The 27509-nt window shown below is 39.2% G+C and overlaps 1 pseudogene across 1 annotated transcript in view; it reads right to left on the minus strand.

Annotated features, from left to right (window-relative positions):
* Positions 1-925: 925 nt before the first annotated feature.
* LOC147477262 (G-type lectin S-receptor-like serine/threonine-protein kinase At2g19130) overlaps positions 926-27509 on the minus strand; it is a 40672-nt pseudogene continuing 14088 nt past the window's right edge. The window contains exons 4-7 of the transcript XR_015209796.1: positions 26433-26534; positions 26204-26335; positions 19474-20141; positions 926-1303 (exon numbers count right to left, since the gene is read on the minus strand). The product of XR_015209796.1 is annotated as a G-type lectin S-receptor-like serine/threonine-protein kinase At2g19130 (transcript). The remainder of the gene's footprint in view (positions 1304-19473; positions 20142-26203; positions 26336-26432; positions 26535-27509) is intronic.

The raw sequence follows: 27509 nt of genomic DNA on the forward strand, positions 1-27509 counted from the left end.
TTCATCCCATTTGTCATTGATACATTAGGATTCTTAGTGGCAGAAGTTGTTGAGATGCTCAAAATGTTGCAAAAAGTAATAGACAACAATGTGGCAATAACTTAATCTGATGAATATGTGTTTAGGAGGGAAGGGTTTGCTATTCAGAAAAGGTTTACGGTGCAATTTGTAGCGCACTTTACCTTTAAATCTTTTGTATAATGTAGTTTGGTCTGTTTGTGTGACACCCTAGATTGGGTTTACTCTCACACCGGTTAGGAGGTCGTTTAGGATCCTGATTATATTGGATCGACTACCACTTACTAATGTCAAGGCCTTCTGAGTTAAATCCCTATGCCCATGGTTGGGCAGGCTTTGGACCTGGGCATTTGGGTGACGTAAGTGGGGACAGTATCGGTATTGTTTGAGTGTGTGGTAGTAGGGCCATTATAGTGGTATCAAAGCCAAGGATAACTCTCTCCTAAGGTGGTGGGATTGTGAATCCTAGATTGGGTTTAGTCCCACATCGGTTAAGAAGTCGTCTAGGATCCTGATTATATTGGATTGACTACCACTTACTAATGTCGAGGCCTTTAGTGTTAAAACCCCACACCCGTGGTTGGGCAGGCTTTGGACCTGGGCCTTTGGGTGACATAAGTGCGGACAATATCGGTATTGTTTAAGTGTGTGGTAGTAGGGTCGCTACAATTTGGATAACAAATAAAATATATCACTGAGGCAAAATATATTCTTTTTGCCTCAGTGATTCAACCCATATTATCATATTGAGTAATTCATAACCAAGACAACGTGCTTTTAACGTAAAATTATATGAAGCAAATGAAAATCATAGTACCTACAATTTTAAAAAAAACCTAGGGATCAGAATGCACTGCCACTTCATACAAAGTGAACTGGTTCAGAATTCTTCTCGGACGTCACGGTATTACATCTTTGTACTTGTTAATGAGTTGCTACTTTTGGTTTGAGAAGAAGCAAATGATGCATTACACGTTTGTGAGTTGCAGTTGGAGGTGGTTTCTTAAAAGAAATGTATGCTCTCTTCGTTCACAACAAGAACTTGGAGTGTTCTGGGGATGGGAGGAGGATTCACCTCCATGACCCCCTCAAGGATCCGAACCACCTACCCCATTGATGGCCGGCCTATCAGATTCATCATCTTGGATACACCAACAAGCAACTTGACAAGCTCTAGATAGCCTGTAGTATAATAGTGTAAGGACTTCATCTTCCGCTTATTTTGCGTGCAGCCCAAGTTGGGAAGAACTTTACCTTCTCATCATCTGAAAGCTCTAAGTTTCTTCTCCCTCACTACACTAGAATAGCTATTTTGTAACAGTGCAAATTTTCAATAAGTAACGGATATAACTGTTACTGCGTCAGTAATAGTTATATCCGTTACTTACTACAACAAGCGTTTCTTAAAATCTTGAATTAATATTTAATAATGTTTTCACGGTTATTTTGGGATATGCTAACATTTATATCCGTTAGAAAAGGAAACAAATATGCATAATAAATTGAAAAATAAAAAAATGTCATAAGTAGACAAATTTGGTAACGCGGTCACATCTCCCCCTTCTTTTTTCTTCTTTTTTTTTTTCGGGCTAACACTTATTTTTTTCGGCTAACACTTATGAAAGGAATTCTAATCTCGCCTTTTTTTTCGTACGGCTTTACAATGCAGGAAACAAAAAAAAAACTACTCTCTGAAGAACCCCTAGCTTATCTTTGCATCTTCTCCAATTTCTCTTCACTAGATTCTTGATGAACCAGGTCAATCTCTTCATAGATTCTCGATTAAAAAAGGTTACTTTTTTGCTCTCTCTCTCTCTCTCTCTCTCTCTCTCTCTCTCTCTCTCTCTCCTCTTGGTTGTTTGTAAACACGTTTTTGCACTAATGAGAAACTATAATGAAATCCTTGTTTTTCTTTTTCTAATAGAGATCCTTGTTACTGTTTCGAGCTAATTTCAGTATTAAATAGAAATTAATACTGAAATACTCAACAGACTTCATGTTTAGAGAATACCGTTCAGTTGACTGTTGATTGTTGCTTAGATTAGTAGCATGTATGCATGATTTGATTGAAAATTCACTGGAAAATACTGATTGATTGTATGTTAATCTATTCATAGCATCCTCAATTTGTTTTTGTCTGTGATTTGTAAGTGGGAGTAGTGCATACTAGGGGCAGTTGGCTTACAGAAACAACTGTAAGATAGAATTTCTTTTAGTTAGTGATTTCGTAATTATTATTTTTTATTCATTGAGAAAGAGAGATGTGTTAGTGGAGTCGTGGATACAATTTTCTGAAAATGTTAGTGTATGACACTTATCCATTGTGTATCTGTTTTTTTTCTCATACTTGATATGTTTCCTTTTTGAAGGGTTGACTGATTTTCTCAAAAGTTTCACTTGTTGCAGCTAAGTCTAATTTTGAGGTAAAATATTAATCTTTATTGGTTTAATAGATGTGGTTATAAAAGTTTGCTTCTTTGTTGGTTATGTACATAGCTCCTGGATTACATACTACTTGAAATGTGATAATTAGTTGTTGAGGATATAAGAATATAACTAGGCTAGACCTTTTCTTTTAGGTCGGTGCATATTTAATTGCATTAGTTGCCTTGCATTAGTTGCCTTGTACTAGAATAAAGCAAATCAATAGGTAGTGCTAAAGTAGCATATGTACTCACAAATACAATTTCCTAGTGGCTCTTTCATTTTGAAAATATGGGCTGTAAGTAGCCTCTGTTCTACATTCATATCACTACAGCACACGTGTCCACACACCAGGTTGTATCTTCAATGCTCCATACATCACCAGCTCGTACCAAGCCACCAGGAAGTAACAACGACCCAGACTCAGGTCATCCCAAACATCAGATACAACCATATATGGAAGCAAATGATCTACCACGATCCTGGAGCTCAGTCAACGCACCAATCAAGGAGACATTTACTTTGTAACATCAGGAGTAATGAAGAATCATCAAGATAGCACAAAATATGGATCTACACTTTACAACGGCCTGGAGCAAATAAGGAAAGTCAGCTCAAACATCTATAAGTAGAGAGAGATGAACTACATAAGGCTTGATTCAAGTTTTACCCAAGGAACTTAATACGTAGGCAACTCTTGTCTAAAGAAAGAGTGCATTCATTCCCTACCAACCTCAACATCAGGTCGTACACACAAAATCCGCACCTCTACATTGGCACCGTCTGCCAGTTCGTTTCCTTGAGAAAAACACACACACTATTTTCTCAAGCCCACAAAGCTGGTCAGAAAACCACCATGGAAGCACAGCTACAAGCTCTAGTAGATCAAGTTAAGTTCCTCCACAAGTTATTCACCATGCTCCAACAAGAAAACCAAGCTATGCGCGAGCAAACCACCTCCAACACCAACAATATGGCTCCAGACGCAATTGAGAAAAATGCAGTCACAGCCCTCACCACAGCCACCAATCAATGACTAGAAGACTTCGCCCAGAGGTTGGAGAAGTCAAGCGAAAAGGCCAGCGCAGCCCAGATTGTACAAAAGATACTACATTCGTACAAGGCATCACTATTCACCACCGAAGTCGGGGACAAGTAGCCTCCCACAGATTTTATCCAACCAAAGTTCCCGTTGTATGACGGTAGCTCATGTCCAGGCCAACATATAGCTCGCTTTAGCCAGATCCTTGCGCTTTACAGTGCTCCAAACTATGACTACCTAAAGTGCAAACTCTTTCCAGCAAACTTCAAGGATAGAGCATTAGACTGGTTCTACACGGTCACTCCTAATTCAATCAACAACTTCGACAAGCTGGCCGAAACATTCAGCAGAGTTCATCCACAATAGGAAGAAACAAGGCAACCTAGACTTGTTGTTCCAGCTGACGCAAGCACACGGCGAAACTATCCTCATGCACAACAAGCTAGAATGCCTAGACGACCTGTACCACAGAGTCATCAAGTACATGAAGTACGAAGAATGGATGGCCCAGTGGAAAGGCAAAGAAATCCTCGCAGTAAGCGACAAGCAGGGACCCAAAGAAAGCAATCAGTACTCAGGCAACAACAACAAGGGCAACAACTCCCACAAGCCCTCATACACCAAAAGAGAATTCTCCAACTTATCCAGGAAGCCAAGCCACATCCTGAAGAAGATATATATAATACCTTACTTCAAGCCAAACATCAACAAGGTGATAGCAAAACCAGGACGTCCATACTGCCACTTCCACAAACTCCACCACCATGACACCGATGAATGTTGGAGTCTCAAACACTACCTCCAAGACTTAGTCGAAGAGGGAAAGCTGAAAGAGTTCCTACCAGAGAGTGACCTCAGGTATAAGCTGAATGCCAACCGCAACAGAAGCAGGAGCTGGAGCCATGAACGACCTGCTCGCAGAAGGAGCAGAAGCAGAACAACCCGACAATCTAAATCTCCAGGTCGGTCGAGGCACAACAAGAGACAACACTCCTCCGATCATGACAAGGAAAAGATAATCCACATGATTACAGACACCTCCAACAACGAAACCTCAGGTCAGGAAAAGCGCAGGCGTATAGGAGCACTGGAAGAAATCTACCACCTCTCCCACAAAGTTGAAGTAATCACTCTTACTAACTCTCAATCTATGACCTCCATATCATTTACTAAGGAAGATCTTGACAAGGTGTGCCTATCCCACAATGATACCCTGGTAATGCACGTCAAGATTAATGGATGGACAGTCAAACGGGTCCTAATTGATCCAGGCAGTTCCTGCGACATCCTCTTCTACCAAACATACAAGGATATGCACCTGCCAGACTCAGTGATGATAGGGTAAAATGCACCACTCTACGGGTTCAATGGAGACCGCACAGATGCCATTGGAGACGTCATCATACTAGTCTCCATTGGAGAAAAAGAGGACATGGTCAAGACCTCAACACGCTTCAGTGTGATTGATGTCAACTCATTTTACATTGCCATCTTAGGACGCAGGTGGATTCACAAGATCCAAGCAGTTCCATCAACCTTACACCAAGTCCTGCGGTTCCCTGGACCCTGAGGCATCATGGAGCTCAGAAGCAACCAAATAGAAGCTCATCGATGCAATCAAGTCAACGCAACAACCACGGCCAAAACTCAGGTCATCCAAACAAAAGAAATCCCAAAGCCGCAAGATCCTCAAGCTTCCAGCCCTCCAATATCAGCAACAGACAAGCTCAAGGAGAAACACACACAAATCGAACCGGGAGAAAAAGTCAATTTGGGCACAAATGATGACCCAAAATTTGTTTATGTAGGGGTTGATTTAGACCCCAAGCTCAAGGAGAAACTTGTCAAATTTCTATCTCTCAATAAAGATGTTTTTGCTTGGTCGTATATCGATATGCTAGGAATCGACCCTCAGGTCGCTTGCCACAAATTAAATGTAGATTCAACTATAAAGCCTATCAAACAATGACGTAGGAAATTAGCACTCAAATTTCAAAAAGCCATCAATGAAGAGAGAAAAGCTCAAAAATATTGGATTCATCAGAGAGGTCGAGTACCCGACCTGGTTAGTTAACATTGTAGCCGTTCCCAAGAAAAATGGCCAGGTACGACTCTGCATAGACTTCACCAACGTCAAAAAGCATTGCCCAAAGGACAACTTCCTCCTACCAAGGATTGACAAACTGGTAGATCAAACTTGTGGACATGAGCTTCTATCATTTATGGATGCATATAGTGGGTACAATCAGATACCACTTGCAGAGGAAGACCAGGAAAAAACGTCCTTCATAATCGAATAGGGAACGTTCTGCTACAACGCCCTACCATTCGGTTTAAAGAACGCCGGTGTGACCTACCAAAGACTTGTCACAAAGATGTTCAAGGACTTGCTGGGCGACACTATGGAAGTCTACATAGACGATATGGTAGTCAAAAGCGAAAAGGCTGGCGATCACATTTCTCACCTGCAAGAAGCCTTTGAAAGATTGTGCCAAAACAAGATGAAGCTCAACCTAGCAAAATATGTATTTGGCATTTTGGGGTAGCCTCAGGGAAATTCTTAGGATACCTCATTTCACAAAGACGCATTGAAGCAAACCCAGAACAAATACGAGCTCTCCATGAAATGCCAGAACCAACTACCAAGCAACTAATTCACAAGCTATCTGGCATGGTTTCAGCTCTCAACAGATTCATCTCACGTGCATCTGACAAATGCAGACCGTTCCTGCAAATACTCAAGAAAGGCGCAATATTCACATGGACAGACGAATGCCACAAAGCGTTCAACGACCTAAAGGCTTACCTATCAACTCCACCCGTCCTGTTCAAACCAAATGAAGGAGAAACACTGTGGCTTTACCTTGCACCTACCGACTTTGCCATCAGCTTGGTCCTCTTTTGCGAAAGTGAGGGAATCGAAAAACCAGTCTATTTCACCAGCAAGACATTGGCAAATTTAGAAAAATATTACTCTACAATTGAGAAAACAATGTTATCTTTGTTATATATACTCTGCTCGCAAGTTTCGACCTTACTTCCAGGCTCACAGCATCAAGGTCATAACAGATGTACCCATCAAGCAGGTTTTGAGTTATAATAACAAAACAACCCGCATGGCCAAATGGGCTGAAGAACTCGGAGAACATCACATTGAATTTGTTCCCAGAGCGTCTCGCAAAGGTCAGGTCATTGCTGACTTCCTTGCTGACTTTCCTATCGAAGATGTCAACTGGGAACCCAAGCCTATTACTTTACTCCATTAACCAACCACCCCAGACAAATGGCACCTCTACGTAGACGGAGCGTGCAACAACAGCGGTAGTGGACTAGGGGCTGTGTTAACTTCACCAGAAGGAACCCAGCTACAAAAATCAATCAAGATCGATTTTGCAACATCAAACAGTGAAGCGGAATATGAAGCATTAATTATAGGCCTCCGCATGGCACAATAAATACAAGTCTGAAAGCTCAAAGCTTACAGTGACTCATAACTAATCGTCAAATAGATTACCAAAGAGTATGTGACAAATGGAGCAAACTTAGCCAAGTATGCCCAGGTCGTCAATGATATCATCAGCTCATTCACAACATTCTCCTTGGAACATATTCCCCGAGAGGATAACAGACATGCAGACAGCCTAGCTTTCTTAGCCTCCAAAACCTAAGATACATGTCCCAGTGTAGTCTACATTGACATCTTAGAGAGTCCCGCATACCACCAAGAAAGCATCAATAGCCTCACGGACTTCTAGCCCTCATCCGAAGAAGAGATCACTCAATCTTGGATAGGCCCATTCCTAAAATTTATCTTACATGGCGAGCTCCCAGCAGAGGCAAGGAATGCTCGTGCCATATAATTTTGATCCCCCAGATATACCGTGATCAACGAACAATTGTTCTGTAAATTCGTAGGAGGACCCCACCTAAGGTGCATAACTCCATGCGAAGGCCAACTCATCTTCGACGAGATTCACAATGGCGAATGTGGCAACCATGCAGGAGTAAGATCTTTGACCCATAAAGCAATCGTCCAAGGGTATTATTGGCCAGGCATGCACATCGAGGCAAAGAAGTTTGTTCTCAAATGCCACCAATGTCAAACATTTGGCCACAACCATCTAAGTCCAGCATGGGAGTTGATCAACATAGCCAACCCCTGGCTTTTCCATATGTGGGGCTAGACATCATGGGACCATTTATCCTACAAAAGAAAACAGGACTCAAATACATCCTTGCAACCACATATTACTTCACTAAATGGGTTGAAGCAATACCACTCATTTAAGTCAAGGAAGTTCACGTCATCAACTTCATATATACCAATATCATCATAAGATTTGGTCTACCCCACACCCTCGTCATGGACAATGGAAACCAATTTGCTAGCACACAAGTTAAGGCTTTCCTATAAAAATGGTGCATCACTCAAGCATTTTCTACACCTAGATATGCACAAAACAATGGCCAAGCAGAGGCCACAAACAAATCCATCAAAGAAAATCTCCAAAAGAAGTTGGAGAGTAAGAAAAGCCAATGGCCAGAACAACTCGAGAACATCTTATGGGCATATAGAACAACTGCCCGAGCCAGTACCAATGAGTCTCCTTTCATACTTTGCTTCGGAATAGAAGCAGTCATACCATCATAACTTACAATCACAACCACGCGTTCTGACATCGTTGAATCAGAAGAAAATAACTACATCTTAGCCAAAGAAGTCAACCTCCAAGAGGAGCGAAGGGAAACAACTACAATATTTCTAGCACGGTACCACCAAACAATCCAACGATCTTACAACAAGAAGGTCGTCCCAAGATCTTTCCAAGCTGGCGACCTAGTCCTCAAAAAGACCTTAGCACCAGCCAAGCTTGACCCAACTTGGGAAGGCCCATACATAGTTTACAAAGTCGTTGGAAATGGAGCTTACTAGATCAAAACTCAGCTCGATGATGTGCTTCCCTGACCTTGGAATACAGCTCTACTTAAGCGTTTTTACCATTAATCTGTCTCCAGATGTATCAATCAATTGAATAAAATTTCATCAGTATTTCGCGTATATATGTTATCCTTGCATTACATGAGTACCACACATCTTGCACTCGCTGCCCGATCCGGGGTATCAAAATAGCCGACCTAGCACCAATGCCAGGGTTGAGCACGACTCAACTATAATTACCATGCAGTGGTTAATTATCAGTCAAATTTAATCCACGGTCTCCCTAAAATGACTGCAAATCAACTTAACACCAACGCCAGGGTTAAGAATGATTCAACTGTAAATGCCACACAAAGGCTAATTATCAGTCAAATACAATCCAAGGTACCCCCAAAAGGACCACAAGTCAACTTAAGGCCTTTGAAAGGTTTAAGTTTGACTCAACTATAATTACCAATCAAAGGCTAATTATCAGTCAAGAATTAATAAGAAGTTCCCCCAAAATGAACCACTCAATCAATACACACACCTAAGGACACAAGGAAACCTAGGTGCCAACTACGTGCATCTATTAGGTCATACATAGACACTTACGACCTATAAGCATCAGACGATCTAACAAAGTTCAAAAGGTCGTCGAGTCTATTACTATGTAGCACAGGTCGTCAAATAACAAATCCAAAAGTAATGGAAGTAATCACATTCATGCAAAATTCAAAGACAATCTCATTCAAAATCAAGTAAGTAATTTAAATATTTTCACTTAATACAATCTCGGTTAGACACTAGAGGCCCCTAGGTTATCCTGGGAAAACGACCTCAGCATCCCCATAAAAAATAGAAGTATCAGTATCAACAACAAAAGAGAAAATTATTCAAACACTTTGTCCATCATCAAAACAACTTACAAGAAGAACAAGATCAATTGACACAAGGAAGATTCTCCACATTTAAGGGGTCAAGTTGGCAGCCCTCTTCACCAACAGAGCTGGTAGCCGGATCACCACTTGCATTCAGCACTTCTGTGACAACATCTTCAGTGGGCTGAGCAGCGGGAGCAACACCTAGGTTGGTTGGTTGAGCAGATCGTCTACTAGCATCTGCAATAGTACTTTCTACAGTTACTGTTGCAGCCCCACTTTTAACTAATCTCTTGAGGGTTTTGTACTTACGTTTTAGCTCCATATAATCATCCACCAGAATATAGACATCACCACTCTCTACCAAGTAGACCAGGTCATTATATTCATTCTGACCTCACTCAATAACGGTCTGCGTATTTTTGTACTCCGCAATCTAATGCCTTACCTCCACCCGTGAAGCATCAAGAGATGGCTGCAACAAGGCTACCTTCCCAGCTAAATCCCCAACCTGAGCCCTCAGCCCCACCACTTCAGCCCGCTTCACCTCTTGCATAACCAACAGCTTGTCATAGGCCCCCTTGGCAACCTCCAGCTCCTTCTTATACAGGTCGGAGATTACTGCCATCTCCCTTAGCTTCCTATACATTGCCAAAACCTGACAAGATAACAAAGTAAGTCAAAAATCAATATCACAAAGCATAAAACAAATTGTAGGTCAGATTTAAACTTATAAAGTAGATCGAGTGATCCATATCTTTTAGATTTGCCTCCACATCCTTCCCCGTCTCCAATTGATGCCTATCTCCATTAAGGGCAATACTTTCCAGCAGCCCATTAGTAACCAGTGAAGACTTGAAGCTACAGTCCTTGTTCTTCACCTGCCATTTCAACCCACTCACTGGGTCATAGTAGGTGATAATTCTATCTAGAATGCCAGCCTTGTCTCCTAGGGCCGTACTCCCCGATCCCTTGCACTTCTAGGCAGTTGGCTCAGTCTCACTAGCCTTCTTCTTACCCCGGGCATCAGCCACCCTAACATCTACTGCCAGCTTCTTCAAGTTCATCCTCTTCAAAGGAGCCCGACCTGATAAGGTACAACCTTCCACTGAAACAGGTCGTTCCTCAGACTCAGTTCGAGTCCTCTTCGCCCCCCTCAAGCTTAACCACCTCAGAATGCCTCTTCAGCTAAGACCTACGAAAGGGAGCGGGAGCATCACCACCTCCCCTAGCACTCCCACATCCACATCCAGCCTTATCACCCTCACCCACCTCAGCTTGTTGGGGGCACAAGACGGCTATCAGAGCCTCCTCCAACAGTTCTCACTCCAGAAACAAGTTCTCTCCTTTGGCTCTCTCTCTCTCCATCTCAATATCCGACCTAGGATCAGAGATATCAAACACTAGCTTTTGGGCCCTCTTCTTTTGCTCAACCTTCTCCGATTGATCTTCTCACCTCCGTGCTTCTTGAAGTAATGCGCAACCTCTCCTAAGATAGATTGTTTCTCCTCCCAACTCAAACAAGCAAAATCTTCGATAACCCCGCTCCTTGTACGCCCACGAATAGCAACCTTTACAAAAACAAAATAAACTGATCAGAATGTTCAAAATATCAGCTACCCTACATACACTACGACCTATAAAATAACGACCTACCATCCTACTTTATAGTACGATTATCCAACTCCCAGTTAGAAGGACTATAATTACCCACAACCAGTAAAGGCCTATGCCCCCAATCCTCCTTACTCACCCCCACAATCATAACAGATTTCCCCTTCACCACCTGCAAACTAAAGTTCATTGCATACGACCTCTTCACAGAGAAATGCTCTAGCACATATGATAAACAGATGTTATAACCCCTCTCATTCAACAAATTTAACACATGGAAAACCCTCCAGTTGCACAAATCTCGAAAACTTGACAAACCATTTTGCCTTCCCCCAAAAAGCAATCATAACCTCGCCCACAAACCGCCGCGATTTGGGCCCATGGATCAAATCCAATAGTTTCTGCACATTTTCCAAACCCATTCAAATGAACCAGCTGTATGACATGTGTTTGAAAGCTTTATTTTATCTTTTCTTTTCACACCATAACTGTCTAAAGAATAAATAAAATAAAAGGGGATGTGTCAGTACCCTCCGTTCATATCACTATAGCACACGTGTCCACACACCAGGTCGTATCTTCACAGCTCGTACATCACCAGTTCGTACCAAGCCATCAGGATATAAGAACAACCCAAACTCAGGTCGTTCCAAACATTAGATACAACCATATATGGAAGCAAATGATCTACTGTGATCCTGGAGCTCAGTCAATGCACCAATCAAGGAGATATTTACTTTGTAACATCAGGAGTAATGATGAATCATCAAGATAGCACAAAATATAGATCTATACTTGACAACGACCTAGAGCAAATAAGAAAAGTCAACTCAAACATCTATAAGTAGAGAGAAATAAACTACGTAAGGCTTGATTCAAGTTTTACCCAAGGAACTTGATATGTAGGCAACTCTTGTCCGAAGAAAGAGTGCAGCCATTCCCTACCAAACTCAACATCAGGTCGTAGACACAAAATCCACACCTCTACATAGGCGCATGACATATATTCATTGTATTTGTTAGTTTTGAGTTGTAGATATGGTGGAAATTATATGTTGCATTAAGCGATGAGCTATACACCTACAAAATTTAGTGTTCTAACTGTTGCTGCCCTTATGGATTGAAAGCAATGTTACCTACATTTGAATCTTATCTTTTCAACTGAAAAAATATTTACTTGGTGAAGGGCTCGTGTATATTTCTTTGAAGAGTATTATTCCTTAGTTCTATAATAAACGTGTATGTATTTAGGATTGGATGGACTTATTTACTTGTTTTTATTTACTTTTTTATTTTACGCATGTAAAGTGTATATTATTTATATTTATGATGCCACTTCTTTCTTGTTTTTTGTTTATACATAGTTAGAAAATTAGCTAACTGGTATTTATGTTGACCATTATTTTCCTTGGTTTCTAAATATAGTATAGAATGTCAGAACCAATAAACAAAGAATGGATGAGTGAAAACAAAAGAGGCGGCGTAGTCTATTCATTGGGAGTTGAGGTTTTTCTTAAATTTGCAGAGTGGAAGTTGGGCGGGAAGAAGTGTCCTTGTCCGTGCAAGAAGTGCCGAAATAGGTATTGGTTAACTTATAAGAGGTTGGATACCATTTAATCTCAAAAGGTATAAAGAAGTCCTATCATGTATGGACTTTACACGGTGAGGACTTATCTAACACTGTTGTTCATCCTCCATTGGTTGCAAATATTGGGGAAAAAACCTCAGGTTATGATGGGTTTGAGATGGGGGACACCGAGGAAGAAACTATTGGGGATGTCGGGATTGGGATGGGAAACTCTATCGACTATGCTTTTGGATTACACGGTGATGCGGTGACAGGTGATGGCAGTTTGGGAATTGAATTTGATGAACCTTATGTTCCTAAAAGCAGAGTTTCAGATGTTGTCTTTACTTATACCCAGTCCAAAGGCACCAAAAGGAGACATCGATGTTTTTCTTAAACCATTGTACGATGAGTTGAAAGAGTTGTGGAAAGGAGTGCCGGCTTATGACATGAACAAAAGAGAAAATTTCACTTTGAAGGCTATGCTAATGTGGGGTATCCATGATTTGCCTGCATATGGAAACTTAGCAGGCTGCGTAGCACATGGTTACAAAGCTTGTCCTATTTGTGGTGACAATACTCCTTCCATATATTTGAAGTCTAGTAGGAAAAATGTATACTTAGATTACCATATATTCATTAAAGGTAATCACCCGTTTAGGAATGGCAAGTACTTAGGACTAGTGGGTAGCAAGAAAGAAGAGCGTAGAACTCCTCCTCAACGATTAAATGGCGATGTACTTTTGCAAACATTGAGTTATGTGAAGTATAAACCTGGTCAGAAGCATAAGAGAGGTGGTCAAATTGTGGTTGACGACAATGAAGGTAATGAAGTTACATCGGCATGGTATAGAAAGTCCATATTGTTTTTCCTTGTTTACTGGATCTATCACAAAGTTTGTCATGTTATTGATGTGATGCACATTGAAAAGAATGTTGCATAGCACATACTAGACATGATCTTTAATAAGAAAGACAAATCGAAAGATACAATCCAAGCACCAGAGGATATGAGGGAACTTGGCATACACCGGGATCAGTGGATGCAAACTGACCCTGCAAGTGGGAAACAAGTTAAACCTACAGCACTGTTCATCCTAGATAAAGCAGAGAAGATGGATTTCCTTAAAACTTTGAAAACTTTGAGGCTCCCTTCAGGTTTTTCATCTAATATGAGTAATATTGTCAGTCTTGATCCACCTGGTTTGCTTGTAATGAAGTCACACGACTATCATGTGATTATGCAATATCTTTTGCCCATGCTACTTCAACATGCTTTTCCAACTCATCCTGATTTGCGGAAAGCTCTTCATCAGATAAGCTTATTTTTTAACCTTTTATGTTCGAAAATTGTAATTCATAAAGAAATCCAAGATGCCAAGTACATGGTTGCAAAGGCTGGAAAAGTACTTTCCACCATCATTTTTAGATATTAGCATTCACCTTGTTGTGCATCTAGCTGATGAGGCATTGATGTGTGGACCAGCTCGAGATCGTTGGATGTATCCGTTTGAGCGGTAAATAATCCTTCTTTCAATCCTAATTTTTTTTCCTTGCTTTTAAATGAAATTAATAAATGCATTCATGGGTTTATCACTTAATTAGGTCAATGAAGGAGTGCAAAGATATACCCAGTAACAAACGATTTGTTGAAGGATCGATTGCAGAGTCGTATCTTGTCTCAGAGTCTGTTAGGTATACAATGCAGTACATTCCAAATTCATAGCCCAAGAATCACAAAACCACTGGTTAAGTGTTTCTAGATGAAAATGATGAATATAGCGATGAGGGTTCTGTGCTTGAAGGTAAAGATGTGATTTTGTCGAAGGAGCAATTTGTACAAATCCGTAGATGGCTACTTTTCCGTTTGGAAGTCGATGGACTTGACGATCACTACAGGTGTTAGTTTTTGGCATGAATGTTTACTTCCCTATTAATAAATTCACACATATATACTAACTTCTTTGAATAAATTGTAGTGAGTATCGTGAGTCTTTGCAATCTAGTTCCCGAGGCAGCAGAAAAAGGATAGCAAAGACAGAAGTAGAGATACAAACAGATTTTATATACTGGTTATATAATAAAGTCTTTGTTAATTAGGGTAGTAAGTTATGCTTTTATGTTATTTTCACTTTTTGAACTGTGGTATGTTCTCTCCGTAGTTGTTGGAGAATGGCGACACTTCATCTAAATTGTGGTTCTTTGCTAGAAGGCCATTGTTTAAAGCTAAAACTTTTCGAAAGTATCGCATCAATGGTTATGTATTTTCTACTAAGTCTCACGATGAAACCATTCTTACACAAGACTGTGGTGTTTGCATGAGTGCAATTACTACATTTACATCAAGTAGGAAAGATAAAAATCCTATCGATGCGTCTGCTAGGTGGTATGGAGTCATCAAACATATACTAGAGGTGAATTACACAAATTTCAAGGAAGTGGTGTTTTATTGTGACTGGGTTAGGGTGGAAGATAAGACCAATGGATGTAAGCTATGCCCAGACTCTAACTTTGTGGTGGTAAATTTTAATCGGCTCAAGAGTTTCGACAAAATGTTAGATGAGCCGGCTATTTGTGCCAAAGAAGCCCATCAAGTGTTCTATTCGAGGGATTTAAAATATCCTGATTGGTGGGTGGTCATACATTCACCAAGGCAAATGATTAGCGAAGTGGACAAGCTAGAAGCACCAGAACTAGAAGAGTTCCAATCTACTATTGCAGAGCAACCTCATTTGAGATCACTGTTAGAACCACGTCGTTGATTGTAGTGTGCAATAATTTTGAAAATATGTTCAAATGCCTGCCTTCCTTTTTTGATGATCATCTTAAGATTTTCTAATAGTTTGGAAAATTAATTTTGGATATTATGGTTAATTTGATAGTGCATATTCTTTTATTTCTTTTCGTTCTTTTTGAATAATTGATTATGTCATATATTAAGTGTTATGAAATCCTTAATAATTTGTTTTCAAATGTTGTTGGAAATTGTTAGGCTATTTTTAAATAATGGAATCAGGTGGTACAACTGCACACCCTAGTGCATTAGATCCCTTTTCTCCCACAAGTCAATGTACTTCTCAGTCATCCAAGAAGACACAATTAATGGGTCCTTCCGGGAAAGTGCTTGTTAAGTTATGGCATAATGGCCAAATTGTTGGACAAAATGCAAGCAAGTTCAAAACTGCAATAGGAAACTAAGTGAGGCTTAATATGCCTATCAACACCAAGGATTGGAGACTAGTGGATGATGGCTTTAAGGATGCAATTTGGAAAGCCTTGATGATAATTATTTTTATTTACGGTTTAATGCTTAAGGTAAGTTTTTTCTTGGCAATTACGGTTAATGGTTAGAGTTAGTAATATATAATCCACACTTTAAAATTATCATGTCATCATCTATACCCGCACAGGTTCTCCTTCAACAACAACTAGGCAATACTATGACAGGCAATAATGTGACAGCCAATACCGAAGCACATATGGGTGTGACTACACCCAGAACTGAAGTTGGTTCAAGTTCCACTTAACGCCATTCTCCAGCAACCCCTCAGAACTTGACTCCTTCTTTTGGGTCGCTTGAATAGCCTAGAGTCACATTACTAGATAAGTTTGGTACAGAAGTTGCTAAAGGGTCTATTGATGTAAGTGCAAAAAGTTGTCATGGCAGAATTCTGGTTGGTGGAGAGAGAAGAGTGTATATTGATGAAGTATTGGTTCCTGATGCTGCTGTTTATGATGGTCCACAAGATAGTAATGAAACTTTGAATGCTTGGCTTGAAGGAGGGTATATAGCTTGGTTTGATGGGCGATTAAAGTATGATTGATGTTTGTAGGATTGATGTTTGTAGGTTTTAGACCTTTTTTGGATTTCTCTACCTTTTGCTCTTCCTGCTTTAGTTTAAGCTCAAGACATATATTTTTATGTGGTTATGGTTGCCATGACTTGGAACTTTTTGGGTGCGTTGTCATGCCTTGAAATTTTTATGTGGTTAGTCTTGTCTAGTTGTAATAATATAACGAACTCTTTAGCTGTCAAATCTTTTTATTGATTTTATGTCGTGACTTGCCTTGTTGTAAACAAACCAAGGCCTTTTGTGTATTTAAGTTTCTGGTGCAGATGGCAGATGTCGAGATACTTGGAGCAATTAGTAGTGAGCCGGGGGATGCGTAAACCCCTGGTTAGTTTTTGTTTATTTTCTTCTTCTTCTTCTTTCTATTAGTTATTTTAATATGAAGTTCTTATTTTTATTTATATCACTAATAAATGTGTAATTGTTTGATGCATGTGAGGTTCATAATGTTGGAGAAATGCTGTCGACTGTCAACCTTCGAACACAAGTAATAGTTTTTTTCTTCAGACACAAGAAATCAAAATTCTTCGTACTTGTTATGATTTCTTTGTTAAATAAATGTTAAATATACTTTTTCTTGGATCATTAATGGATTTTAATAGATCTTTTATGTTTCAAGAGAAGAAGATTGTACGGCCAACATTTTCTGCTGAGCATATCTTTGGAGGAACCTTACTTGCAATATGCTAAAATGATTTCATTTGTTTCTATGATTGGGCTGAATGCAGGTTGATTCGCAGAATTGATGTTAATGTCAAAGTAAGTATGAAGCTAGCTAAGTCCATTGCTTGGTTAAATTTGCTTTTTTTTAGAGAGATAGAGTGAAAACATTTTGATGTCTTTTCTATATCAGAACCTGTATTGGGCCGATAGTGGTGACTTAGTGGCTATTGCTAGCGACACATCCTTCTACATCCTGAAGTACAGTGTAAGGACTCTCTCCTCTGCTTGTGTTTGAAGAGTTTGATGACGGTTCCACCCTCATTTATAAGAACGAGACATACTTTTCATGTAGTATGCTTACTTGGATGTGGTGTTCCTCCTGGTGAGCCTTCTGTCCAGTTCTAATTTGTTATTGGAAAATATGAAATTTTCTATCTGAAGGCGTTAGGTGGTACCAATGTTTTTTCTAGTTTTCGTCAAAGGTCATTTTATGTACATACATGTTTTGTATTTGGTTTTATATTAGTTCACCTTACTGTCATGATGCTAATAATTGCCTTTGGATTTTTTTTACAGCAAGGCATATCTTATATGAGAAACAAGGAAAGATCAATGAAGCATACAAGAAGCTACAAGATGGTTGGCTAAACAACGGAGACAAGGTTCCTCCTGCTGAATTTGCAAAGGTGAACTTGCATAGCATTTAACCCTTAATTTATTTTTTCGGATATTAATGTCAGGACAGGAACTGTAAACCCTAAGCGAACAACAAAGATAATCATATGAATTCTACTAAATGTCTAAAATAGCAAGCTTTAGGTGATTCTACATTGCTCATATGATGATTTGTGATGATAAGTTTGGATCTGTTGAATTGTAAACAATCAGAAATGAGTGGGCAGATTGTTAAAATAAAGAGAATTTACAAACACTAAGCTTTTTACTTTGTTTTGTATTTTCAGCTAGCATCAGAATATTCAGAATGTCCGTCAGGAAAGAAGGGTGGGGATCTTGGATGGTTTCCTCGGGGAAAGATGGCAGGTCCTTTTCAAGATGTTGCTTTCAGCACTATTATTGGAGCTACCAGTGCACCATTCAAATTAGAGTACGTGCTTTCTGTGACAATAATGAGATTATAGGTCATAATCCCAGTACAAAAAAATTAGCCAGCATAAGTAGGTGTCTACTTGTAACCCTTGTGTGGTTCATGAATAAACCTTTATTTATTTGTATCCTTAACATAATCTTGACTTATTTCTTTCACTTGCAGTCAAAATTGGACGACCTGGCGACCGGGTAACTAAGCGATCCGGAGACAAAGCAGCGGTCTCTTCTCTTCCAGGTGTTTATCTTTGTCTAATACCATCCGTTTAGTTAACTTCTGTGACATTTTTTTTTACTAGTATTCCATCCTAATGCCTTTGTCAAAAAAACATTTTACTAGAGCTAGTACAGTCACAAAAACCATTTTGGGTCAGCTTGAAGTGATTTGTATGGGCTGAAATGTTTTAGTATGCCTTCGACTATAGAAATTAGTTGTTCTTATCCATAAGCTTTATTCAAATAGTGGTCTAATAGCTGAGGAAGTGCTATTGCAAGAGCTGACATTAGCCCACCACACTAACCCACTCATCATTTCTTCAGTTCTCACAACCCGATGAAAAGTTTCATAAGAAATTTTGTAATGTTTCTCTCACTTTTTTCAGTTCTTGCCAGGCTTTGTCAAATAAGTGGTGATATCGTGGGAGAATTAAGTTACGGGAATTGTAGATGTGCACCCCTAAAACTGATGGGGGAACACTCCAGAGAGCAATAACAGGCGAGAAGTGATGACCAATACAATGGGATATTCTATGACAGCATATTAGACATCCCAAGATTAGTTTAGGTGAAGTTATTTCTATATAAGTTTGATTTGTAAGTTGGGATTTGGATTGGTGTCTATATTTTTATAATAATGTTTAATTGACTAGTGGTTTTGTTTTTTGTTATTATATGTTAATTAAGTTTGTGGAATGTGATATCTCTATAAGATGGAATATTCTTATGTGCTAGAGTTAGATGTGCAGGGTGAACTTTTTTTGACATTTTGACCTGGGAAAAAAATAAATTACTGACAAAAATTTAGTAACGGATATATCCGTTACACACATCGATATTAATAGCAAGTGACACATCTATTACTAACGAATATATCCGTGACATATGAAAATTGATTTCCCACTAGAAAAGTAACTGAAGCAGCGCCAAACGTTACTAACACATACATTCATTAGAAATGAATAGATTAAACTGCCTATCAACAGTTGGCTATCTGTTACAAAGAATTATAGTAACGGATATAAGCGTTACTAAGATTAATTTAAGTAACAATTATATCCGTTACTAAATTTAGCCTAAGTGACTGTAACACCCCAGAGCTAACGGATATAAGCGTTAGTAAAAATATAAGTAACGGATATTGCTATTAGTAAAAACCTTTTCTGGTGTAGTGCCTGATTGAGATAATCTCAAAAAGCATCATGTCGTAGCTATAGACATCAGCTTTGGCAGTAATAGCTACACCCCAAATCCATTCTGGCGCAAGATAGCCCCTAGTTCCCCTCATGGTTGTCACGACCCTGCTGAATTCGTGACCAATAAGCTTTTCCAAACCAAAGTCCGCCACCTTGGGACAAAAATCAGCATCCAAAAGTATGTTCTCTGGCTTGATGTCACAATGTATAATACAGTCTCTGCACTTCTCATGGAGATAAGTTAAACCTCTAGCTGTTCCAAGTGCAATTTGGTACCTTACCTTCCAATTTAACATCTTAGAAGCCTATTGATTAAACATGTGATGATCTAAAGAACCATTAGGCATGTAATCATAAACCAACAACCTTTTATCTCCTTTAGAGCAAAACCCATGTAATCTGATGGGATTAATATGTTGTATGATCCCAATGGTGCTCGATCACTTCACTGTGGAATTGCTTTTCTCCTTGACCTAGGGCTCCAAGTTTCTTGGCAACAATGACAGTTGTATCAGGTAAAGTCCCTTTGAAGACTGAACCAAAACCTCCACGACCTAACTTTTCAGAGAAATTCTTCGTCGCATTTTGCAAGTCACTATAGGTGAATGCCATCAAGAAGCCCTCAACTGCCTTTGACGTTCCAATTGATTATCTTATCTGCCATCTCCAAACAAATAAGAAAACAAGGCCTAGCAAAGCCACAATCCCTGCAGCGGCACCTGCTATGTTTGTGGAGCCTGATCACCACATGGGTTTCCACATTGGAATTGGAAACCAAAGACCGCCAGCACATGTCCGCATAGTTTTGGAATTGTGTTTTGGAAACCATTTCACGTCCTTCTTCAACATGACTTGGAAGTCTAAATTAGTTTTGGAAACCAATACCAAATTGGTTCTTTATACGCTTTCGGCAATTGGGAGTCTATAAATACCCCATGAGACTAGTGAATTAAGAAGACACAACTAAGAAAGCTCATAGTGTATGGGGCGCATAGCGAGTATATTATTTGAGCAATAATTAGTGTAAGGCAATAGTCAAATATTTGAGTGCATTGTGATAGTGCAATAGCATAAATTTGTGAGTACCAAAAGTGTGTGCGTGTGAGAGAGAGAGATTGGTGTTTGTGTGAGGCTCGTGACATTGTAAACAACTTTTTGATTATAGTTGATTTTGGTGCATTTGTGGACGTAGGCAATTGCTAAACCATATAAGTTCCTTGTGTTCATTTATTCTTTGTTATTTTATTATTACTTTAGTGGTTGTATTGGTACATATTCTTGTTTTGTCATTGATTCCAATATCTTGAGGATAATTATCGTTAGACGGGATTAGTATGATCTCTAATTCCTAACAACTAGTATTAGAGCCAAGTTTGTGAATCGAATTACTGAAGCTGTTTGAAGAAATTCTTGAGTGGTAAACTCCGTCGTTGTTTGACACAAGGTGTTTGAAGAAATTTCTTGAGTGATCGAAGATTACTCCACCGTAATTTGGTTTAAGTGGGAGCAATGACAACCGAGAAGACTACAACCATGGTTGAGAGATTTGATGGTACAAACTTTGGCTTTTGGAAGATGCAAATAGAGGATTATCTTTATAAGAAAGATCTCTATGAACCGTTGGTAGGAAAGAAGCCTACAACGATGGAACAAAGAGCATGGAATTTGCTTGATAGAAAAGTGATATCTGTGAAAAGAGTAGTTTACCTACAAAATGAACGATGAACTCAAAACGTAAGTAAACTAAACTTATCTTCTTTCCCGTTAATGCTATCAAGTTTTCTATACTCTCAATTCTATCGAGATAGAGTGGAGTAGGAAGTTCGTTCCACTCCTAGTTCTTTAGCATGGAATGATTTCGTAGTTAACTAATCGGTCCTAAGTCTAATGAGAGTTTTACGGGGGAATTCTATACTACGAGGTGAATTTAACTAACAAGTTACGAATAACGAAATGCTACGGAATACTGAAATGTGAATCTAGATAAAGAATTAGAGGGGAATTGAATCCACCTCGAATCCAACTTAATCACCTAGCATAGACTGCTGTAATCCAATTCTTACGTTCTTACGGTAAGAATTGCTCGTTCTAATCCTTAATTAACATGGCATTTCTACCAATTATAACTAGCATGTGAGGTCGTCCTCCCATTCTCATGGCGAAACACGACCTTCTAGAATGGAATAGACTCTACAACGATTCTACACTTATACAACTAAGTTTTCATCAAGGCTTCATCAACCCCTCTAATGGAGGTTTTAGCCTTGATTCATCAAACCATCATTTCCCATATTATTATAGCTAGACATCATGTCAAAATTCTAACTTGACTAATTTAACTAACAATGCTTTAATCTAATTAAACAACTAAGGAATGATAACTAACAAGAATCAAAACTAGATCTACAAATCGAAATTGACAAAATAGCTATTTTATTTATCAAACTAATGAAGAACAATGATTAGAGAGTTTAATCTAAAGCAAGAAATGAAAACTAATTACTTTAACTAATTCAATTGAAACAAAACAGATCTAGAATTATCTATGGTTTTTTAGGTCTAATTAGCTACCCTTAACTAAGAGCTAAACTTTTGTTTTTATATGCTCAGATCCAAAAAATCATGCATGGGCTTGGAGCCATGTTTTGGGCCAGAGAATCAGGCCCAAAACCCAATTCTTTCAGTCCAAAAAGGCCTTTTCAGCTGGATTCGACTTCAACACACTTTTCGTCCACTTTTGCTCCTCTGATTGGGTCAAGGCTTGGACCATTGGAAAGCTCTTTCCGAGCCGGTCGTTTTGACATAAGGTAGGCCCAATTCCGAGGTCTGAGTCCAAAGATATAGCATTCGGAAGTTCTGCTGACTTGTGCACTATTCTACCCGTGTTGACTTTTCAGCTTTTGACCGGGATTACAAAGGCTTTGTCTTCTTGAATCTTGGCCTTTAATCACGGGACTCCCTAGCAACCGACCCTTGCTCCTTTATCTTGCTAAAGTGGCACATTTCTGCACATAATTGACTTTGAAGCCTGAAATGCATAAAAACACGTAATTAGTATTAACTCTTAATTATTACTCACATAATTGGTCTAAAAGTATAATTGTTAAGGGGTTAAAACTACAGTTTTGGGCTCTTATCAAAAAGCATTGGCTACAATCCAATTGAGTTTGTCTAAGTCCATAGCCTTCAACATCAAGAACGAGAAGATGATAGTGTCTCTCATGAAAACTCTCTCAAGTATGTATGAACAACCCTCTGCGACGAATAAGGTACATCTTATAACAAAACTCTTTACATTGAGAATGTCTGAGGGAGATTATTTCAGAGAACATCTTAATTTGTTCAATGAGACTAAAGACCAACTTGAGTAAGTTGAGATCACTTTTAGTGATGAGGTGATGGCTTACACAATTCTTGGGCAGATGCCACCGAGTTAGAAAGCCATAGTTTCTGTAATTAGTGGTTCTTCTGGTAAATCTAAGTTAAAATATGATGAAGTTGTTAGTATGATACTAACCGAGGAGATCCGAAGGCAGTCGGATAGTGCCTCCACTTCAGAGTCTACATTTATCACAGAGAGTAGAGGAATGAGTTCATACAAAGGCCGACATCAGTCAGAACATAGAAAGGGGAGATGGAAATCTCATAGCCTTGATGATGTTGAACAAGAACCTAGAGATACAAGTGATGATTTGTGTTATAATTGTGGCATGCCAGGCCATTATACCTATGAATATAAAGCTGCATGAAATAACAACAAAAACAAGAATCAAGATGTTAATGTTGTTGAAGTGGATGATGACGCATTATTATGTTCTATGGAGAAGAACAATTAGGAGTTTTGGGTCATAGATTCTGGCGCATCGTTCTATGCTACTTCAAATCGGAAGTTCTTTGAGAACTACACCAAAGGTGACCTAGGCAAGGTATTCCTTGGTGATGATCGACCTTGTAACATTGTTGGCAAGGGTGATGTGCATATCAAATTGAAAGGGTTTGCATGGAAATTGAGGGATGTGAGATATGTCCCTGATTTGAGGAAGAACTTGATTTTTGTGGGGCAGTTGGCGGATGAAGGTTATGTGACAACCTTTACTGGTGGTGCTTGGAAAGTCTCTAGGGGTTCTATGATAGTGGCAACAGGAAAAAAGAGTGGTACTCTTTATAGGACCATTGATGCATGTGGTTCATTTGCTATTATGTATAGTAAAGAAAATACAGATATGTGGCACCGCAGACTTGGTCACGTGGGTAAGAAAGGAATGCAAGTCCTTTACCTAGTTGGAAAACTACCCATGTTACAGTCGACTGAGTTTGGCTTCTGTGAGAACTGCGTTGAAGAACGGAAGCGGGTAAGTTTTCAAAATGTAGGCAGAACTTTGAAAGCAGAAAATCTTGAGTTAGTCCATATAGATGTTTGCTGATCAGCTACTGTCTCCTCCCATGGCAGAAAGTCATATGTTGTGACTTTCATTGATGACTACACGAGAAATGTGTGGGCATATTTCTTGAGACATAAATTTGAAGATTATAGAGTGTTCAGGATGTGGAATGCCAAGTTGAGAATGAGACAGACTTGAAAGTAAAAGAGTTGAGATCCGATAATAGAGGAGAGTACGTTGATGCAAGTTTGAGGAATGATTGTGCATATAATGGAATGGAGATGGAATATACTTTGTGAGGGACACTTCAACTGAACAAGGTGGCAGAGTGTATGAACAGATCACTGACAGAAAGAGCTAAGTGTATGCGTATACTAGCAGGGATGCCCAAGCAGTTCTGGGCAAAGACCATGAGCACGTCAGCTTACCTGATCAACAAAGGACCGCCAGTATCATTGCCACGTACTGAAGGCGGTGTGCCCCAGTGCTATGATAAAGTATTGGAGGTTGATGATGAGAGCGAGTGGGAGCTTGCAATGAAGAATGAGATGAAGTCCCTCGTCTCTAATTACACAGAGATATTCTCTCCAGTTGTGAAACTAAATACTGCGATGTCAGTGTCGAGTATTGTTGCAGCAGAAGATTTACACCTTGAGTAGTTAGATTGGAAAATTGTCTTCCTCCATGGTGACCAAGAGGAAGAGATGTACGTGCAGCAACGTAAGTGTTTCATTAAGTTGAGTATAGATAATTTGATATGCAAGTTGAGAAAGAGCTTGTGTAGTTTGACACTATTCCCTAGGCAGTGGTACATGATTTGCAAACATCCAGATATTTTCTGAGCAGTGGGAGCTGTTAGCAGGTTGATGACCAATTATGGCAAGCAGTACTGGGAAGCAGTGAAGTGGATATTGCGGTATCTAAGATGTACTACTGATGAATGCATATGTTGTGTGAAGGGTGATTTGTACTTGCAAGGGTATATTGATACAGACTTTGCAGGTGAAGTTGATCGCAAGAAAGGCACTACTGATTATGTCTTTACAGTGGGAGCTAATGCAGTGAGCTGGGACTCACAATGGACAAAGACAGTGACTATTGAGAAGCTGAAGCTATGTCGAGCTTCAGTTGGTCTTTTAGTTTGAAGATCGTAGATGAAGTGCATCATTATGCATTGGAAATGCATGGAGTTGATTTACATTGGTTATCAGTCTCCAAGTGGGAGATTGTTATGTTTGCGGAGCCTGACCACCACATGGGTTTCCAAATTGGAATTGGAAACCGCACACTGCCAGCACATGCCCGCATAGTTTTGGAATTGTGTTTTGGAAACCAATTCACGTCCTTCTTCAACACAACTTGGAAGTCTAAATTGGTTTTGGAAACCAATACCAAATTGGTTCTTTATACACTTTTGGCAATTGGGAGTCTATAAATATCCCATGAGACTAGTGAATTAAGAAGACACAACTAAGAGAGCTCATATTGTATGGGGCGCGTAGCGAGTACATTATTGGAGCAATAATTAGTGTAAGGTAATAACCAACTTTGTGAGTGCATTGTGATAGTGCAATATCATAAATTTGTGAGTGCCAAAAGTATGTGTGTGTGAGAGAGAGATTGGTGTTTGTGTGAGGCTCGTGACATTGTAAACAACTCTTTGATTATAGTGGATTTTGGTGCATTTGTGGACGTAGGCAATTACCAAACCACGTAAGTTCCTTGTGTTCATTTATTCTTTGTTCTTTCATTATTGCTTTAGTGGTTGTATTGGTATTCTTGTTTTGTCATCTGTAGGGGAATTTTTGAGTATCTTACGATCCTCCTCTGTACCGTGTGATGAAGAAATTTAGGGATGGAAAAGAGAAATGAGATGAGTTGATTGAATAATCAGGGTTGAACAGCTATGGGACTGCCTACGTATCTTCAATATTTTGTAGCTTTTAAATTAGTTGCAAAACTAGATGAATAGGATTACCACCCCTCCCCTTCCAATACGTATAGCGTTCAGAAAATGTTCACTCATAATGTACCTCTCATCTTCCTATTGCAGTCTTTCACTGCTAATGAAGCAGGAATACACCTTTTAGTAGACTGACACACTAGCTATAACAGTGTTGGGTGTTTCTTTAATTCTTTCAGGCAATTGCAATGGTGCCCAAAATAATTTTTTGTTGTTGTAGCGTTAGAAAAGGATTTGTTTCAAGTTCAAAGCTCACAAACATATAAACATATTGTAGCAATCCTAAACCAGGTTTGATAAATTACATGCATTTAAACAAGCTAATATTACCTTATAGACAGGACCAAATCCTCCCTGCCCTAGCTTATTTGAGAAGTTGTTTGTAGCTGCTGAAACCGTATTGAAGTTGATGGTAGTTCTAGCTTGCCCCGTTCTAGTTCATGAGTTTTTGACAAATCCGACAGTGATATCTCTCTACCTTCATATTTGGTTTTACCTGAATCTCCACTTTCCAGATAATAAGTACAACAAAAGAGAATATAGTATAACGTGGTACATACAAAAATCATTCTATAAATCAAAGAATTGTTTACCTCTTTGTGTCATTTTATATGCTAAAAAAACGCAAGCCAATATGCTAATGAAACTTGATCCAGCAATGAGTACAATGATGTATACCTTGAGTGGCTTTTTTCCTGCAAACCGAAAAACTGTGGCATCAATAGTTGGAGTTAATTACTTTGCCCTTGCTATTCCAACTTATTGAAGACTAACAACTCATATACCGAAAAACATTTCACAGGTAAGAAATCCTCTCTGTTGTTATACTTATCCATAGCTCCTAGCTATACATTCCTTAAATTCTAGCGATGGAAGGTTTCCTCCATCCTATATAAGAACACACTGAACGAGTCTTCAATTCATTTTGACGAAAAAATGGGGTTTGCACTTATTTTCACCGCAATAGACTTTTTTTGCAGTGAAAATGCATGTTGTTATTGTTAGAGCATTCCCAATGCAAGTCACTTTTTTTCACTTCCACGTAGTACTATTTCCCCTCTTTGCTTCTTTTGTGGTGAAAAACAAGAAAAGGTTGCCCAATGCAGAGATAAGTTTAAACCTCGGACGGAATGTTTGATTCCGTCTCAATGTAAAAATTGAAAAAACGACCGGACGGAATGAAACATCCCGTCCAAAAAAAAAAAAAAAAAAAAAAAACAAAACAAAACAAATAAACAATGAAAAAAAAGTCGAAAAAAACATGCGGAACATCCTAAAAAAAACCGAATTTTTTTTAAAAAACACACAAGACGGAATAAAAGGTTCCGTTTGAAACTCACAACTCAGTGACAATCTCGGTAGCAACTGCTATCCTTGTTGTGACTTAGTTACAAGTCACCGTCATTGTCACCCTTACATTAGGCAAGTGTTTTCTGATCCACAAAAGTGAAAACTCTCAATTTCCCCTCATAGTGACTTGCATTGGGAATGCTCGTAAGGATAAAATTTCAATTATTTTCACTCTGAAGCCATAATCCACTCTAAAGAAACCAGGCTTCTGTCTCTGTAAGGCCCAAATAATTACGCAAGTGAAAACTTCCTAGGCTAGGTACCACAACTGCCTCCGATTGTGCACTAAAAAATGACAATTTATAGGAAATTTATAATTT

Source organism: Coptis chinensis, chromosome 9 (genome assembly GCF_015680905.1).
Source record: "Coptis chinensis isolate HL-2020 chromosome 9, ASM1568090v1, whole genome shotgun sequence".
Classification (NCBI taxonomy): Eukaryota; Viridiplantae; Streptophyta; class Magnoliopsida; order Ranunculales; family Ranunculaceae; genus Coptis; species Coptis chinensis.